Here is a 15,243-nt window from a genome sequence, read left to right as displayed (position 1 = left end):
ATTTATATATTATTTCTTAAGATTATTTATGTTAAGTTTTTTTAAAAGTTTTTTTTTTTTTTTTAAGTTATGGATATTTTTATTCGAATTGATTAAATGGAAATGTTATCATTCCATTTGTCCAATTTTGACTCTAACATTTTAATACTGCTTTAGAATGGTCCAAAATATAATTGAAAAGTCAATAAGTACAATAGTCTAATTATTTCTTAGTTTATTAATTTTTTTATTAAAAAAATTAATATTTTTTAACATTTTTGAGTTTAAAATAAAGAAATTTGTTTCACAGTTTATACTTTTTGTGTGAAAGATAAAGCATGAAATGATGCTTATATATAAAAATAATATATTATCTTCTAAAATAAATCAACATAATGACAAAAGTAGAAGTTAGCAATTTGACCCTTGATTTCAATAAAAAGGTGGAGGAAGGTGTGGAATCAATTTTTTGAATTTAAAACCATTAGTAAAAGCACCTAGGGAAAAAAATAGTAACAGAAAAAACATGGAACTTCTTAAATAAAACAAACAAAAGAACACAGGAAGTACAAAATAACAATTTGACTCTTGATTTCAATAAAAACGCTAAGAGACATGTAGAATTAATGGTCTTTTAATTTAAAATAATTACTTAAAAATATATATATACCAAAAGGCAAGAGATTAATTCCTTCTTTGATCATCATATAGTTGGGTGAAAATGCAGTTCAAGAAAACAACCAATTACACTTCAAAGCTGTAAAATGGAGCATCGATGAAGCACCTGGGAATTGGGACAGTTGGACTGCTAAAGTCTTAAAGCAGATTATCTTAAAATAAGTTAAATTTACAGTAACATGTCAAAGCAATCATCTGGGTAAGTATTATAATAACCATTTAATCTTTTAGAATAAGTAACGTGGTACTACATTTGGACTGTTCTTGATGTTACAATTTGTGGTAATTATCCTGTTTTTGGATTATTATAGGAAGGAGATTATTACAATTTATCCACCATGCTCATAGAGCAATACTCTAGTCCTGCTTTGGATTTGACCTTTTAGCATGGTACAGAGAAATATTTATTCGGTGTGTATTTTTTTTATTTTATTGGTTTGCTGGCAACTTAGAAAATTAAGCAGAACTTCTGGACAGTGTTTGAATGCATCTGAATTTAGGGGTGTGCACGTATCGAGTTGGACAAATGGGGGTAATATTTTTAACCAATTTGTCAATGGTGGATTGGAAAATTTTCAATTCGCCACTTACCCAACAATCTATAAATTTAGTGGGTCGGTTGAAAATTTTAATGGTTTCAACTTGACAGATTAAGCGGGTTGGGCGGGTTGATAAATTCAATTGACTAAATAAAATTATTTTAATTAAATTGAATAATTGTTTGCTCCCTCGAATGAAAAAAAATAAGGGAAGGAAAGAAAAAAATTCAATTTTTATTAAAAATAATTACAAATACTACATAATTTTTATTAGAATGGCTGAAATTTTATCACATTGAAAAGAAAAATATATCAAAATCTAAAATTAGACATGTACATAGAGTAAGAATAATAACAAAATTTTAGAAAGAATAGCTAGAGTTTATTAGGGAAGATAAATGTGAAAATGAAGAAAAAAAAAATTATATATATATATATATATATATAGGCAGGTGGATCAAGTTGTGGCAAGTTACAAATATCTCAACCCGCCTTATTTAATAGATTAGCATGGGACCATGGGTTGAGTCAGGTCAAACTGGTTAAAAGGTCAAGGAGTTTTTTTGCATAACCCTAATTTGAATGGATTTAAAGAAACATGGGAATGAGGTATGACCAATTTTAGATATGTGTTGTATTTGTTCACGTAAAGTGCCCCAAGGCACTAGATGCAAGCCAACTTTCTATAGTTGAAAGATGGAAAAAAGAATGAAAGGATAGAAAAATTTATGAAAAATAGGAAAAAAAAAGAATAAAAAAATGTTTAAGTTTCTCTCATGTTTATTTGGTGGATAAGATAGAAAGCAAAAGGATAAAAAAAATGTGATTTTAATAACATATTGCTATATTGTTATTACATAAGAGAGGATAAAAAAAAATTGTAATTAAAATGGAGTATAAATAGTATCCACTTTTCCTCTCAACTTGGGAGAAATGCTTTTGGTGGGCGGGGTGAAAAACTCCATACACTTCCTTTTCTATCCTTCTTTAGTCTTTTCCACCAGACCAAACAAAGAAAAACTTTGTGTTTTTATTTTTTTAGGACAAATTATAGTTCTCGCCATAAAAATGTCACCCTGAATATCTTTAACTCTTTGAACTATCGAAATACATAATCAACTTCCTAATTATAAAATTACATTACACTTAACCTCTTTGTGTTATCAAAATGCATAATCGACCTCTCAATTTTAAAATTACATTATACTTAACCCTTTTGTTGTTCACTCTAGCCGATTGGAGTATTGAAAGACCAATATACCCATCAACGGTCTATTTTGGAAAGAATGATAAATTAGTCTTTTAATATAAAATTCTATCAAATTCAACACTATAATTGACGGCATGAGGAAATTGAAATCAAGTTATAATTTTAGGGGATCGATTGTGTGTTTCAATGGTTAATGGGGGTGAAATGTTGTTGGGGGGTAATACTTGAGTATGGAAATATGTAATTTCACATTTCCTTTATTTTCCGCCCTCATTCCTTTTTCACCTAACCAACCAGTATCTCCAGCAGCAGATGGTACAGAATCTACAGATCAATAGTGCACGATTATCACGAAATGAGCATGAAAATACCTTAATGCATTCAAGTGATTGATGCGCATGAAAATGACTTCATTTATTCAGATGACACAGTAAACGCATCAAAAACTTTGCAAGGCGATTTATGATTATTATAGCCGTTGGGTCGGGTCTAAATTCTATTTTTATAGCTCTAATTAAATGTGTACCTTGAATGGCTCAATTATTTGGTGGATCATTCTAGGCTATTCAACATGTATAAACTTTGGAAAGGAACAGAGAGGACCCAAATAGTAAATTCGACCCAACTAACATGCTCCAATGGTCGGTGTTGTTAAAGAGGGATCATTTATTATTGAAATTTTTTTTCCAACACTCATTTGTTATTATTACTATCATTTTACAAATATCTACACTACTATAAATCGAAGTACATACTAAATATAGACGTTATGTAGTCCATAGGTATGATTTATGAATTTATTCTGATTATGATTTTGTCAGTGGAAAATAGATAAAATATTTATTGTGCTGCACACATTGTATTGTTGATTCTTTCTTATCTCCTTTTCCCTTCATGATAATTTTTTCTAGTTTAAAAAACTTGTGCATAATTTGGGTTGATCAACTTGGTTTGCAAATTTGTGTATTTTAATGTATTTATAAAGGCAGTGCCTTATGATGAGGTTCATATATGGTGCTTTGTATTCGGTCTCTTTTTTATACACTATGTATGTGACTCCCCTTTGGAGCGTTGTTGTTTGTGATTAATCAAAACCTTATCATTCTTTTTTTGAACACTGAAAATCTTATCATTCAAAAGAAGTTGTGCAGAATTGTACATTATAAATTAATTAAGCCCACCTAAAAGTTAAAAAGAATGTAGAATTTAACGTAATTCCTAATTTAATATACCAAAAAATGCATCCACTAAAGCCTTAAAGGGTGTGAGAGCACTAGCTTTTTTATTTTAATTTTGCCACTTTTGCTAATGGGGCCTAGTTCATGCTTCTCCCAAGGTCTTGTACTGTATTATTCAAACTAAAGGTCACAATTAAGAAAACCAAATTATGGAAATCAAAGCCCAATTATGGTGGGTCCTTTGCTTTACTAATTCAACAGACTTGAAGGGGGTCACTATTCAATGATCCTTAACTCTCTTTGAAAATCAAACAATCCATCCAAAGTAGACTTTTGAAGAGGTGGCCTACTAGAAGGAGACCCTCTTAGCCCAAAAGGTCTCTTTCCCTTTTCTCAAGGTGACGCTTGGCAAAAAAGAAGTCTCCCATGATAGAGATTGGGATGAATGAATGAAAACTCTCACTCTTTTCTCTGTTTTTCTTTTCCTTTTTTCAATTTTTGTTTTTCCCTTTTAGAGTGATAGAGATGGATGAGACAAGGTGGGTAGAATTTCATGAACTTTGTATACTTTTATTTTGCCTTTATACCTTTGCCTATGTAAACATATTCAGCGTATGTGGTGGCGAAATTGAGGAATACTTTTTTTGCTAAACAGTACTATCATTCAACTAAGAAAAGAGATGAATAATTTTCAAGAACTACTGGTCTTTTGTATTTGGTAATTGCTATGAAGTACGGATAAGCATGAAACCAAAAAAGATACACATTTTTGTACCTACTATTAGATTACTAATCCCCACCACTAAACTAGCTTTGAGTCTAGAAATCCTATACTAGTTGTCTGTTGAAAATTTGTATATTTGGAAGGTGAGGATTGTTGAATATTAAATTGAGGATCAATTATTTTTATGCTCCACTTGATGTTACAATAAGATATCCAATCAATCTCACATTACACTAGCTTCAACGCGTTGTTCATATGTTCAATTTGATTCCCTAAATCTTTATCTTTCTAGAGTGATGGCTTTAATGGTTTATGACACTGCTAGTGACATTCTATAGTCATTGTTAGATCTCTACTAGGGCCCAAACTATTGTATATATAGCCCTATAATAAGTATTTTAATTGTAGGACAAGTAACCTAATCCTAATTGAATTACAAGATGGGTTAAACTAAGTTTTTCTATAAATACTCTCTAATTTTACAGATTTGTTCTGTGATTATTATTCAATTTACTCTATGAATGTTGAAAACTCTTCAACCAAAAAGAAAAAGAAAAAGAAAAAGCTTTGATCCCCCTCCTGCTCTTTCTAGAATTCATGCTTTAATGGTTTTATGTCATCAATGAGACACTAGTCATGTCGAGAATAAAGCTTTGGAAATTTTCAACCAAAGAACAAAAATGAAAAAGTTTTTTTGGACACTGTGTGTGAGTGTATCTTTAAGTTTTGTCACCAAATCTTCTTCTTTTATTTATTTATTTATTTATTTATTTTGATGGGTTTTGTCACCAAATCCTGACCCTTCGTGAAACGTTTTGTAGATAACCACTAAATTATAGGTGTTTTATAAAAATGGCAACCCGTGAGCCCTTTTTTAATCGCTAAAATAGCTGTTAATTTAAACGGCTTCTTTGACTTTTTAACCCTAATGTCTCGTCTAAAACTCAACTAATCCCACATTCCTTGATCAAAACAAGCATTATATATTATAAAATCATTCTCAAAACATTCCCGTTGCGTGTTGCTCAATGCAACAAGTAACCCATTTTGCCAATAAAAATATGGATTTTGCAAGATATGGTACTCAAATGAAATCCAACATGAACTTTTTCTCTAGACTTGTGTCCCGATCACTTGACTAGCCTAATATATTTTGGACTTGTTCTACACTTGACTTTCGGTCACTTATCAGTGTGTTTAGATTAGCTTAGCTGATACTATTTTCTAGCGTTTTCAACAAATACGTTCAGGGTTAAACACCATCTCTTGTCATTATCGAAAATTATGAAAAAAAAAAAGTTGTATGTAAACCAATAAACTAAAACGTGAAAGGTAATCCAAAATGCGACTATATTGTTTGATGCTTCCTGAGTTTAATATTGGCTGGTAGAAACTGTTGGTACTTTGAAAACTACAGAGAGTATGATAACAACGGAGAGCCTACCAAGTTAACTGTTGAAACTTGAAATAGAAAAATTCACAAGTGAACTGACAGAGCAATGTGAACTAAACTGAGTCTCAGTCTGCATGAATATCATGTCTGTCTCTACTCTCTAGTACTTGAGTTTCAATTTATATTGGTGGTGAGAATAGTTTGAAATCTCTGACTTCAACATGCAATCCGTGAAAACTTTGAAATGAAGTGCCGCCTAAGAAAAGCAGTGAGACTTGCTCCACTAGGAAAATTGAAATATGCCTTTGTGGAAAGAAAAACAAAAATGCCTTGTTTGAGTGTTTCCTATATCCAAAATTTCCAATAGAAAATTGTACAAGATGTCACTTTTTGAAGATATTACCCCAATATTGCAAATGGACCTTAATCACCAGTAAATAGAACTCTACTCAATCATTAGCTTTACTTCTATATTCCAACAAGATGGCTACCATGATTTACGTCATAGATCACTAGAAATTTTGTTGTTTTTTTTTGCCAAAATTGACTCCAAATTTCCTTATTACTGTTTGAAGTAATCTTCATTAGCCTGAATAGGCATGGACGATTCTAGTGGCGGAGGCAGAAAAGTTTCTTTTGGGGGTAGTGTCTATTAATTATGAATTGACAATTGTATATGTAATCACTCCAACTAAAAAAAAAAAAAGTTTACATCATTATCATTTATATGTAAATAATTTGAAGATTTCTTTTTATAATTTCATTTTAAATATAAACAGTAAACATACACACACAATTTTATTCTCAAATCAAATGATTATGTACTTTGTGATTTATAAACCACATGAATATCATATAATGTTCACCTACCTGGACTTGCCGCCATATGTTCATTGCTACTGACATATGATACATCAAGAGCCATTCCTTTTCTCTCATTCAAGCCTAGCAAACAACTTTTTTGTTAATCATGTGATTTGAGAATTTACAAACCCCATGAATATTATATGACATTTAGTTTTAACAATTTGCTTACAAAATATATTGGACCAAAATTGTGAGTAAATCTATTACATGCAAATTGTAGACACGTGATCAAAACAATTAAAACCTAAATGACATAATATAAAAAATGGATCACAGTTAAAGATATATTAATCATTACATTTTACACACACAAAAACAATACTTATTCTAAATGTATAAACTATATACGGTTTGGGAGAATTATAACTTACACTAGAGTTTAAAGTTGGAAAAAAAAATAGGGGGGCAAGTAGTATTTTTTGTAAGGGTATTGTGCAAATATATTACACTATATGGGGAAATAGAAAGATTTTAAAAAGTTTGGGAGGGTCATGGCTCCTCAAACCTTGTGAGAGAAAAAGAGAGGAGGGAAAGCTCCTTCCGGAAAAGAGAATAATTTCTCGTTGGTTAGGGGCACAAAAATATGAACCTGGCTATTTTCGAGTGCAACATGAAGGCTTGCATTTTAAAAAAAAAAAAAAAAAAAAAAAAAAAAAAAAAAAGGCTAGCATAAGATTTGGAGAAAATAAATAAATAAATAACTTTATGGGGGAAAAATTATCAATCTTTTTCGCAATCAGTACTTGAAAAATTATGATGGGAACATTACTTAACATGAATGCACTATTGTCACTACTTTTATTAACACCAGTTTTCTCAACAGAAAAAAGAAACTTCAACAACTGTAACAATTTGTTGTATTCCTTAAAAAATAAAAAAATAAAAAATAAAAAAAAAAACCTCCATTTTTACTGTTCAATTGTTGCGGTGTGAGTTTTACCAACGCAAATAGTCTGGTGGGCTTTCAATAAACTAACAAGATGGTTGGTGAATAGTAGTAATCTACTGAAAAGTGGGTTCTGGGCTCAGTTTTGGGATTGACTTAAAAAGCAGCAAGGCCTGCCTGAGGACACAGTTATCAAAAGCTCGTGAAGGCTTAAACGCTTGGCTCAATGCACCTTCAAGTGTAAAAATTGGAATTAAAGTGTAAAAATTTGGATCTATATGATAACCAAAAAAAACTTAATTCATACACCTGGTGTTGGAAAAGAATAATTTATACACCTGGATCTACAATGATGTTTATGTTCAATAGCTATGATAAATTGAAAAGAATGAGATCTTAAATCCACCTGGTGTTGGAGAACATGTGTGCTTCAATTTGTGTCACGTAATTTTTTTTTTTACTTTATGTTTTCATTTATTTTGTAGTAAATTATTTTTTAATCATAATTTTTTTTTTTTTTTTGATGTTTGGTACACTAGAAAATATTGGCCAAAAATTTCTGAAGTCAGCATGAAATAAGCCTATTCCAAACACTTGAAAATCTTGGTCAAGAGAAAACCTTCTACAAAGTTAAGTGTGAAATAAGCCTAAAGATTAGCTTTTATACATTCATAATATATATATAAATATATATTGTGGGGCCCAAATGATTTATGGGTCAGGCCTATCTACCCGGGGAGAATCCGAAGGCCCAAGCCGAGGAAGGTTATGGCCCAAGCTCGAGAAAATAGCCTATGGATACCGCCGAGGACAGCTCAGTCCTCGGCAGACCCAAAGTTCCCCCCCTGAAAGAGAGGTAAAAACGGTATAGGACTGAAACTTGGAAGAAAGATCTAAAATATCCAGGGAAAGCTGCTGTTACTGCCATTTAATGCTCTGAACCTGACAGAGCCGCATTCTTTGGCTTTTACAACCATCCCTAACGACTTTGAGTATGGACTGATGGGACAAGTATCAATCTTGGAAAGTTTAACCTTACGCGTGGACGAATGACAGTGGACGCGAGCTAGTATAAAAGGAAAAGTAAGTAATCTATAGAGGGGGCTGGGAAAAATGGCCAAAAACCAGAGCCTCCCAGCCCACCTCCAGGAGAAAGTCTCTAGGGGTGAAGGAAAACTTAAACTCGTACGAACAACGCGAAAACCCGCCGCTTGTCAATCAAGGCCTAGCCTTCCAAACCCACGCTCTACAAATGATATTGTTAGGGGCCTTTTTACATGCGAACCCGACACTGTTACGGTCCGCCACGAATCGCGTCCTTACATATATATATATATATATATATATATATATATATATCTGATGTACATTTTAATCGAAAAAGGGAAATGACACTCTTATTTCTTGAGGTTTGAGGTTTGAGGTTTTCAACACATGAGCATTAGTATTTGGGGTTTTACACCCCTTCCCCATCAAATTGCTATTTTACATTCCTAGAGGCCCAAAAGATGCTTTATCCATATTGCTATTGCTATAAAATTTTAGCAACTACAAAAATTAAGTTTGTATATATACAAACTACTGTAACATGGTTGTAAAACAAAAATAGATTATTTTATTTGGTTTTTTAAGAGGAGGAGATAGAAAAGAAGTGGAAGAAAGAGAAAGAGTTGGGAGGAAGAGAGAGAAATGAATAAATAAATGAAAGGGTGGAAATATAAATATTAACATGTTAGGTGAGTTATAAAATGAGATGGTAAAATAAATAAAATAATTTTCGAGTGTAAAAAATATGTATTTTTTTAGTTATTTCATAGATAACATAGCATCAGCATCTTGAAATTCCAATTCTACTCTATTTTACCATCCCAAAAAGCCATTTTATCATTATACTATGCCATTTTACAATACCTCCAACATCCCAAACTTTTATTTTCCTATTCTACTCATTAAAATAATATATTTACACAATAAAATATATTTTTCCTTTTTTATTCTTTTCCAATTTTCTGCTCCACCTTCCCTCAACCTCTATCACCACCGTGCCTCCACTATGCCCACTACGCCACCACTGCCCACTACCCACTAGAATCCCACCGGAACAAAAACCCATATTAAAAAAAAATAAAAAAATAAAAATAAAAACCCACTTCGTGACCCACGCCGACCAAAACGTAAAACCCAGACCTCGCTGACCAAGCACGACCTTGACCTCGTTGACCAAGCACAACACAGCAACCCACGATCAAACACAGCAACCCACCCTCTTCGATTCAAACCTCTATCAAACCCATCAAAGCCATCTCCTACAACCCACCCTCTCTGATTCAAACCTTTGTCAAACCCATTGGAGCCATCTCCAGCAAACCCAGCCCGTTAATCCAAACCCACCGTCAACTAATCCCAAACCACTACCATGCCCAAATCAAACCACGAACCCAACCCATCTCCGGTGTAAGCCTTGAACGAGAAAGAGAGATATGAGATGAGAGAAAGAGTGAGGACCGAGAGAAAGAAGGACTTTGCAAGGAGTGGGAGACAGAGAGACAGAGTGGGAATGAAGGAGAGAGGACTGAAGGAGAGAGAGAACTGATGGAATAAAAAACTAATATTTAGTTTTAGAATTGTGCTACAGTGCAATTCTAAAGGTAGAATTGCACTGTAACAGTATTGCAAAAAAAATTGCAATACTTGGGTTTAGCATTCCCTAAAGTTGAGCACTTTGGGACTTGAAATGCCAAATTCTCCTTACATTTGGCATTTGCATTCCCCAGTGCTAATGCTTTAAATATAAGATTTCAAAATTTGAAAAGACTTCCTTTATCAAAAATTAACTATGATTGGAGTAAATCTAGGGCAAAGTGTCATTCTTCCATAGGCGGAGAAGGGCACTTGCCCCACTTCTCCCTAACCTTTTACAAAAGGCCCAAGCTCCTTTACCCTTCTATGAAGAAAAATATATTTTTCATCCTTCCTCTAAATAGAAAATATCTTAAGGAATTTTTATCGGAGGAATATTCTTTTAGAAGTTGAAACTCGTAACACTTGGATCTCAATGTCCCATCTCTTGTATCACTGCAATTTTTAAGTGTAGAAGTAGAACAAATTGGTATTTCCGGGACACTTGACTACACTCAATATCTTTTTAGGATTTGGATTTGCTGCAAACTAAGTTGCAACAATTCTTACAAAAATACACGTGTCAATGCCTCAATAGACATTTGTTCAAACTCATATTTAAATGAAAACCTTCATATCAATATTAAAATTTTCACTAAATTCTTGCCCATCTTTTTATTAGATATAAATTTTAATAAATTTACCATTAAATTTTATTATTTTTTTTATATACTTCATGCTTGCAACTGTCTCTTACATAACTCAAAAACTCTTTTGCTCCTGGTCATTGTTCTCGTAAGAAATACGGGTCCGATTAAAAGTTCAATTTTTTATTATTTGACACTCTTTCATCCAAAGCTTACAAATTTTTTCATGCAACAATTAGGGGCCGTTTGGATTGAGTTTTTTGATAACTCAATTCTCTGTTTCCATAACTCATAACTTAAAAATGGTGGGACCCATAGTAAAAAGGTTGTTTGGCCAAACGATAACTCTGTTTCCATAACTCAGTTTCCATCACTCAATTCTCTGATTTTTGAGTTATGAGTTATGGAAACTGAAAACAGCCTTTTGTTGTTTTCAGTTTCCATAACTCATAACTCAATGGCATTTCCATAAATAAACACACATAAGGGACCCACAGCCGCAACTTTTGATCACCTTTTGACTTTTTTTCTTTTTTTTCTTTTTTTCTTTTTTTTTTTTTTTTTTTTTTTTTTTTTTTTTTTTTTTTTCTGGGTTGGCGTTGCCTGTTTGTTTGTTTTTTTTTTGTTTTTTTTTTTTTTTTCTGGGTTGGCGTTGTTCTTTTTTTTTTTCTTTTTCTTTTCTTTTCCTGGTTGGATGTTCGGTTTGGTTTATATATATATATATATATATATATATATATATAATATATATATTATTAGCTTCGGTGAGTTGGGTGCTAAAAAAAAAAAAAAAAACTACTGTACTGGCTGACAAGTGTGGGACCCATGAATAGTGTGAAAAAATTGAGTGATGAAAATAAAAGTGATGTTGCCAAATGAGTGTGAAAAAATGAGTGATGAGTGATGATTTATGAGTGATGAGTGATGAGTGATGGAAATTGAGTGACGGAAATTGAGTGATGAAAAACCCTTACCCAAACAGGCCCTTAGGTTCAAAGTTTTGTACTTTTTAAGTCTCTTCATACCAGGTGTAGTGTAGTAGTGTGCCACCACTTGTGACTATATCAAACCCTCAACGATTCAGCTGTCACCATAGACGATGACAGCTGCTACGGTGACCGTAACTTTAGTCTAAAAGTCAGCACAAGACTTTTGTGGTTTAGGTTAGGCCCACCGGCCACAACGGCTAGTTATTTGAATATTAGAGATGTACCAATTTGGCCTTGGCCTCTGAAACAAACAGCAACCTAATTTTTAATTTTCATAGGCCCGCGCCTTGTCTCATTGTCATCGCATGTTGATTATGAAAGCAGAGAGGTGGGTCCAGAATCCATATCCTCCATAATAATTAATAGATGAAGAAGTGGCGAAAAAAAAAAAATCAAAACAATCAATTACGTTTTGTGCTCATAATTAACATTTTCAATATGTTATGTATTGATGCATTAATCCATATCCTCCATAATAATTAATAGATGAAGAGGTGGCAAAAAAAAAAAAAAAAAATCAAAGCAATCAATTACGTTTTGTGCTCATAATTAACTTTTTCAATATGTTATGTATTAATGTATTAAGTTCAATCTCCGTTTACATCAAAAATTAATTGGTATCTTCATTTGAAACTCTCTCTCTCAAAAAAAAAAAAAAAAATGTATGGATGCATATAATGTATGTTATTTTTTGAATTAATGAAATAATCTATGTTTTTTATTTTTTTTTGAGAAAAAAGTTTGCTCATATTATTATCCAAGGCGGATTAAATCAGCCTGATTTTAGTGAAATAATCTTATATGTGAACAATCCAATTAATTTGTTCAGGATTTAATATTTATAGCCTATTCCACAATTTTGGCACTAGGATTTTTTTTCAATTTTTTTTTAGTTGTTATAATCTCATTGTTGTCATTTTTATTATCCAATTTATTCATATTGATGGATGGGTTCATAAACTCAATTAATCATTCATCAGTGAAACTGTAAAATTCAAGTGATTTTACGGTGAAACAACAAACTTACATTTCCCTCTATTTTTGAGAATCTTATTGAGAAGGAGAAGGCCTAGATTTTCCTTTTGTAATTTGTTTGTGCTTTAATAAAGTCTTTTCTTAGTTGATTATCCCAAAAAAAAACTTACAGTCCCTAATGAAATTAATAAACCCTTTTGTGATTTTTTAGTTGATTATCTAATTATTTCCTTAAATATGTAGGATCATGCTAATGAGTGCCATTGGGAGACTTGTTAACAATCTATTTTAGGAAAGTTTTAAAATCACTTTTATGGGAAATGAAAAAAAACTGTCAAAACATTAATTTTTTTTCTTTTCCCATAAAAACTTTCTTTAACTAGATTCTTAATCAGTGCCTTAAGAGCACTCATTAGCATTTCCTAAATAGGTATAGTTCATCATTTAACACACCCCCGAAAAATTATAGAGGGGAGTATCTAAGAGGTGGTATCAAAGATAGTCATATGTGGAGTGTGGGGGACAAGGGTTAGGATTTAAGTCTCTAAGAGGGAGTTTCATACACATATACAGTTAGATTAAATTAGAATATAATTTCTATCTTGTATAAAAAAGAAAAAAAGAAAAGAGGAGATGTGGCACCAAATCCTACTGAAATGATGGTGTTTGGGCTCCCAATTAATTTTGTAAGTGGGCTATCACACAATCCTACCAATTCGGCTCTAAGCTTCGCTTGGTTTGGCTTCCCCTGGCCTTCGTTCACAACTCTCACCAAATTTTCTCCTACGCCTTGTGTTTCCCAGTATTTCCCCCTCTATGCCTTCCTCTCCCAAAAATTTTTCCAACCTCTTACTCTTTGTCCCTCTTTCCCTTTTATAGCCTCTTGCTAGTGGGGTCTTCGTCATTGCCTCCCCACTTCACACTTATTCCCACATCCCTCAAAATCCCAAGGGATCCTCACGACTTTAGAGGATTCCCTTGGAACTTCTTTCAGACTCCAACGAGTACTCAGCAGTGAACTTCCCCACAGGCATAGCTTGCCCTCGGTTACTAACCTTGCCATGCAAGTGTCTTGTGCCAATTTTCCTCTTTACCCGTCAATGCCTAGGCCAATCACCTTAAACTCCCTCGATGTAGTGTCCATTCACTTGTCATCCTGACCTTGGGGCTGGGCCTGCGGTTGTAAGGCCTAGGGTTAACTCCCTCTACATGTATCACAACAAGTTGCCCTAGTGGGCCCCAGACCCTATTTTGGGTTTCGATTAAATGGGCTTGTTTGGGCCTTCTGGGCTCAATCCCCCACAATAACCATATGAAATTTTCTTTTTAAAATGTGCATTGAGTATAAGCCACATGGTTGTATGCATTGGTCAATAAATTAAAGGCAAAAATATCTTTTGGTCCCTTATAATTTGCACTTCTTGTCATTGTGGTCCATTGTGTTCTAAAATGTCAAATTTACACCCTCATCTTTAAGAACGCACCCAATATATGTCTCTTCCCTCTACTCCATATCCGTTACATTTTCTTATTCACATTCTAATTTTACTTTTTCCTAATATTAACACATTTTAAATGAAAAATAAATAGTGACCTAAACATAAATAAAAGAGAACATGCTGCCCCTCCAAATCTAACCATTGAAATAAAAATAAAAAACCAAAAATTTTCCTTCAGAACTAAAACATGGTCTTCTTAAAAAAAAAAAAAAAACATGGATATGAAATGTGGTTGCGTGTAAAGTGGAAGAACTCAATCTCGATATTTATAGTGAAATGAATCGAGAAACCTTTGAAATTGCCTTATACAAGGACATAGCCATGCTTGACTTGGGGCAATGGCCACTCCCTCCCTCTCCCCCTCCCTTTACCCCTTCCTCCCCAATTTATTTTTTTTAATACTAGTTTATATATAGTTATTAATTTTGGAAATTTTATTCAATAAAATTACACTTGACCCCCACTTAACAATATTAGCGATCCTTTTCATAGCCATACAAATTTTTATAAAACTAAATGGAAATTAATTTTTTATATTGGCTGTTAGCCACGTCAGCAATTTTCATCCAACAGATAATGACAGAAACTAAATTGACACGACACTGAAAGGTCAGAGACTAAATTGATACAATTAAAAGGTTATGGACCAAACTGAAATATGGTGTAAAGGATAGGGACTAAATACATAGTTTACCTTAAAAAAATTAACAAACTAAAAAAAAAATTAGCCCAACAACAAAAATTATCAATAGCAAAGCTAAAAAAAATAAAGTCCAATAAACCAATTTCACTCAAAACAAACAATTTGGCCCTTCAAAAATTTTAAGCAAAATAATTTTACCCTTACCCATCCATAGACGCACACGTATTTTTGTTGCACACCAAATTCCCTTTTCATAAATAATTGCATTGTAATGTATTAACAAATAATTTTCTTTATTGATGGTTTATAAATATTAAATGGATGCTTATTTGAATTTTCATAATGATTTTTTTTATATACTTCTGCCCTTCCCAATTCCAAGTCCTAACTTCACCTTTGGCCTTATAGCTTTTTCTC

This window comes from Quercus lobata, chromosome 8, assembly GCF_001633185.2.
Source record: "Quercus lobata isolate SW786 chromosome 8, ValleyOak3.0 Primary Assembly, whole genome shotgun sequence".
NCBI classification, from domain to species: domain Eukaryota; kingdom Viridiplantae; phylum Streptophyta; class Magnoliopsida; order Fagales; family Fagaceae; genus Quercus; species Quercus lobata.
The sequence above is the reverse complement of the archived record's forward strand: the minus strand, read 5'-3'. Positions refer to the sequence as shown.